The following is a 6000-nucleotide window of genomic DNA, read 5'->3' as shown; positions in this document are numbered from 1 at the left end:
GGTCATAGGCGTACGTTTTGGGTAGGGCAACGGTTATTTTATCGCATAACTTTTTTTTCTTCAACTTTTAAGCATTTTTGATACTGGATTATTAAATCGTGTGGTATTCTAGTACTAAAAGGTACTCTTACTTTAAGTCGATAGGATACACCGTTTTCTAGAAAAATCGAGTTGAAAGTTTTTAGTTTTGGGAATTTGAAACAAAAAGTTAAAAAAAATTAAAAAAAGAACCGATGTATTTTACCAACTTAAAGCAAGAGTAACTTTTAGTACTCGAATATCTCATAATTGAATAATCTAGTGTCAAAAATACTTAAAAATTAAAGACAATAAAGGTATGCTATAAAATAACTGTTGACCTACCCAAAACGGACGCCTATGACCAGTACTAGAAATTCGCCATTAATGAAATCGATTAATCTCTGAAATATAATATACATATAATATAATTATTTTCCAATGAAAATAATATACATGAAGTAGTCACCAAGATTGGAGATATTACCGTAGTTAACATATACAAACCTCCAGCCACTACATGGAACCCAGAAGTGCTAAAGACTCATCCACATCCTACTATATACATCGGCGACTTCAACAGCCACCACGAAATGTGGAAGTACACCACGAATGATGAAAATGGGGAGGCACTAGTAGAATGGTCCGAAGAGCAAAACACATACCTAGTTTTTGATGCCAAAGACAGAGGAACATTTAAATCAGCTGCATGGAGAAAAGAATATAACCCAGACCTATGTTTTGTCTCAAAAGATACCAATGACAGACCACTAACAACTGCGAGAAGTGTCCTTGCAGACTTCCCACATACTCAACATCGTCCGGTGCTTATCACCATCGGAATATCAATTCCAATAATTAGATCATATCCTCGACCCAGGTGGAATCTTAGAAAAGTAAACTGGAAGAAGTTCTCTGAACAACTAGACCGGACCTTGAGCTGGGTCCCTCCAACCAGCAAACATTATGAGAGGTTTGTGGGCGCAGTAATAAGCACTGCCAAGAAAACCATCCCTAGGGGGTATCGCAAAGAATATGTGCCTGGATGGACTGAAACATGTGAAGACTTATACACGAAGTTTCTCGAAAGTGGTGACCGAGAAATAGCCGATGAGCTTTTACACAACATCGATACAGCTAGACGCCAAAAATGGATAAAGACTGTCGAAAACCTTGACTTCAAAAAATCAAGCCGGCAGGCATGGTCCTTGTTGCGGAAAATTGGAGGAGCTAACCAGCTGGAATCCAGAGAGTCTAAAATGTCTCCTAACAAGGTTGCCTCCCATATAGTATCTCTATCCAGAGCTCCACGAGATCGAACACATACTACCAACGTGAAAAGAGACTTAAGGGCATTAAAACAAATGAACAGAACGAACTCCGAATATTCAGCAAGAATACTTATTTCTGAAATCACACATGCGCTGAAAGAAATGAAATCAGGTAAAGCACCTGGCTTTGATGGTATCCATCCAGAGTTCTTGATACACAGTGGTGCATACACGAAACAGTGGCTTGCAATGTTCTTTAATGATATACTTCAGTCAGGTAACATTCCTTTCTCACTTAAGCGAACAAAGATAATTGCAATTCCGAAACCGGGCAAATCAAACGATAAGCCAGAAAACTACCGCCCCATAGCTCTACTCAGCATGGTATATAAACTATTAGAAAAGCTTCTCCTCAACAGAATTAGTCACAGGATACTAGAAAATGTCCCCATTGAACAAGCTGGCTTCCGCCCTCATCGAAGCTGTACGGACCAAGTGCTGTCATTAACAACTTTTATAGAAGCTAGTTTTCAAAAGAAACAAAAGACAGCAACAGTATTTATAGATCTAACAGCAGCATATGATACTGTTTGGAGACAGGGATTAATATATAAACTGGCCCGCATTATCCCCTGCAGAAAGATAATTAACCTTATTGACAACATGCTGACCAACAGAGCCTTCCAGGTTATAATGGGAAAGGAGACGAGTGGACAGATGAAACTTAACAATGGTCTTCCACAGGGTTCTGTCCTTGTCCCTTTACTTTTCAGCCTCTATATTGCTGACATGCCTGAAACCGAATCTCGGAAGTTTGGATATGCTGACGACTGGACCCTTGCAACAAGCCACCAATCTTTAGAAACTACAGAAATCACTCTCACGAATGACTTATCCATCCTCAGCGAATACCTTAAGAAATGGAGACTACAGCCAAGTACTACAAAAACTGAAATATCAGCTTTTCATCTAAACAACAAGTTGGCAAACAGAGAATTGCGAGTGTATTTTAATAACAAGCTGTTAAAACACAATAAATACCCGAAATACCTTGGGGTTACTCTAGACAGAACGCTCACATTCAGAGAACACCTGACGAAAACAGCAGCAAAATTGAAAACACGCAACAATATAATACAGAAACTCTGCGGCACTACATGGGGGTCCACAGCATCAACATTAAGATCCTCTGCTCTTGGCCTGATATATCCGGTGGCAGAATACTGTGCTCCAGTGTGGCTAAATAGCAGGCATACCCACCTGGTCGACACCCAACTAAACCGTACTATGCGTATGATAACAGGCACAATTAAGCCCACCCCTACAATGTGGCTACCTACCCTTAGTAATATAGCACCACCCAACCTACGCCGCGAACATGCATTGGTTAAAGAATATAACAAAATAATGGACAGTCGCCAACTTCTAGTCCACAACAACATCCCCGATATTCTTGGAAACCGTCTCCGATCCAGGTTACCCCCTCTACAATCTGCTCAAGCGCTGCAGCAATCCAACTTTGACTTAAATACCCGATGGAGAGAAGATTGGGAAAGTAGGACAGATCCGCATTACCATAGTCTACCGGACATCATAGGGAAACCTGGCGAATTTGAACGTCCCCGTAAGATTTGGGCAGCCCTTAATCGAATTCGAACAAACTGTGGAAGATGCGCCGACTCCCTCCACAGATGGGGTAAACTCCCCTCGCCTTCTTGTGACTGCGGCGCTGCAAGACAGACGATCAGTCACATTGTTCAGGACTGCCCACGCAGAGCATACACAGGCGACCCTATAGACTTTGTAATGGCAACCGAAGGGTCAATCGAATATATAAAAAAATTGGACGTCTGTTTGTGATGCATTGTATAATGCATAAATCTAAATATATTCTGTGATATACTTAAGCCATACGCTAAATAAATAAATCTGAAATATAAATAAATGTACCAGTTTTCATCTTTCTAAATAGTTTTTTTTGTATCTTTTTTTTTTAATTCAAGGAACGAAAAATTTTCAAATCGATTTTTCTAGCAAACGGTGTATCCTATCGACTTAAACTAAGAGCACCTTTTAGTACTAGAATAACTCACAATTAAATAATTCAGAGTCAAAAATGCTTAAAAATTAAAGACAAAAAGTTAGGCGATAAAATAACCGTTGCCCTACCCAAAACGGACGCCTATGAGTTGTACAAGAAATTCGCAATGGGTGGAATCCATTCATTTCTGGAAAGTAAATATGTACACCAATTTTTGTTTTTCTAAATAGAAGCGTTCTGGAGGTATTTAAGAAAAACTAATTACATGAAGCCATTTTCAAAGAGCTCTAGCTCCCTTAGGAAGCATTTTCGGACTAGGTGAATTGGGTTAAATTATCTTAAAATTATCTGAGAAATCTCCTGTCTTCGTTTGTCGGTAGAGTTTCTGGACACCCTGTATACCTACCTTTATTTATATTTTCACTTAACACAATCATTTTCTCATTATATCAAAATCACACCATGGAACCCTTGATCTTTTCAGATATGACATTATAATATAGACAATAACCAAAAAAAAATTTTGTTGAATTTCCAACATTTTTAATTGATTCACTCTATTTTTTCATTTAGATTAAAATTAAAAAATAAATCTCAGCTATCAACATTTAATAAATTTACTTAATATCAACTTTGGTCAATACAATATTCAATCTAGAATTTCAATAGTTTAATATGTGACATATTCTTTTTACATTTAGAGCTTACAATCAAAATTAATTTTCTTCTTTTATCAAAACATGTACATTTCTTTCAGCGCAATTTTCCTAATTTAATATCAGTCTTTATCCATTTAACAATTCACACAATTTATTTTCAAAACAGTAATTATATTTCATTTATTTGTCCACTGAACATAGGCAACTTACCTTATCACCCGTTTTAATAATTTTTCTACATTTAGAATTTCAATAGTTCTATATGCGACAAACTTTTTATATTCAGTCATAACAAAAATTTTTTTAAAAAATTTCTTGATCAAGATATGTATATACGTTTTTTCAATTCCACTTCCATCATTTAATACCATTTCCTTTAATACATCCAATAATTTACATTACAGATCTATAGATTGGTATTTCCTCATTATATTCGTTGGTTCCCTGAAACATATGCAACCGACCATTCTCTATTAGCATTTCTTTCAATTCTACAGCTGCTACTCTATTAAAATATCATATTTAAAAATTTTCTTTTTAAAAAATTTTCTATATAATTTTCAATAATATTCATTCATTATAACTTTACTCAAATAAATATAATTATTCTCAGTCCTATACAGTTGACAAACAGTCTATGACGTCACAGCATATGAGTAGAATTTTGCCTTTGTTTTCGGTGCATTAATGAATATATTATTACAGCTTATTAACCTTTATTTACAACTTAGAATTCATAACAAACATTTTTAATAGTTGCATATTCCCAATTTAATAATTAAGTTAAATATTAATTCACTCTGTCAAATTTTTCCGGTTGACATTTGAGAAATCCACCTATCTTCTTTGACATCTTGTCATGAATTTTCAGGCACCAATCTATCTAATCAGTTGGTTGTTAACCTCTCACCTGATCACAACAACCTTGTGCAAATTCCGAGCAAGGATGACATACATCCACATGTGATATATTTTTAATCTTAAGACATCGACTTATTGTCCATTACTATAATACAGCTCATAATGTAGCAATAATGTTATTTTGAGGTTTTACAACTATTCAAGTGGCTAGTTTCAATTACTTGTACACTGGACGTAAGTGACCACATTTTCTTTTTTTAACTGTCAAAATTTCACCCTTTTGCATTTCAATCTAAGTGGTTCACTTATTTCCAGGTTTACACTGAGGATGGTCAGTTTGACCGAAAACGTTTTGTTGTACTTCCACTCCCTTGTGGATAAATTTTAAGAATTTTTTAATAAATTTATATACCTACATACAACAGAAGTGTTTACTTCATTCTACGTTGTCTTAACAAAGGTATACAGCCAACTACAGGGTTTACCCTTTTAAAGTTTCAATTGTAACTCATCGTAAATTTCGAAACTCGGAATACTTTGTCAATAATTGTTCGAAAGGTACTAGAAAACTGGAGAACACAACACAATTCAATTTGCCATCCAACAGCACAATATCTAGGTGCCAGTCAGGGAGATAGAAATATAGGCTATACGCTATGCTATACGACCGGAGATCCAAAGCATTTGTTGCGCGATATTTCGATACTATAGAAATTCTCTGTTGTAAAATTTCTAATCAATAAGTTAAACGACTAGAAACTTGTCTCCAATAACGGCTTGACTGGAACTCCAATAACGGCTTTGAGCCCTTTGTTATTAACTGTATCGTGAGGACTCTCTTTACTTGGTTGAGGACTCTCTTTATTGGTTTTGCATTTCTGTGATTAGATGACGTAAAACCCTGAGATAAGTTATTAATTTGAGCTAGCCCAATAAAATTTTTGTTACATTAATAATTAAAAATAAATATAAGTATACTTTTTAAATGCTTGCATAAAGAAAATAAGTAGAATCAAAACAATAATATATAAATATATATTCAATTATTTTGTTTTATGCTAAATAAATACGATTAGTTAGTTTTATGTTTTATTTGTTTCATTCTAAAATTCATAGGTAATTTTTTCGATTAGGTCAAGACGAACTTACA

This window comes from Diabrotica virgifera, chromosome 2, assembly GCF_917563875.1.
Source record: "Diabrotica virgifera virgifera chromosome 2, PGI_DIABVI_V3a".
Lineage (NCBI taxonomy): Eukaryota > Metazoa > Arthropoda > Insecta > Coleoptera > Chrysomelidae > Diabrotica > Diabrotica virgifera.
The sequence above is the reverse complement of the archived record's forward strand: the minus strand, read 5'-3'. Positions refer to the sequence as shown.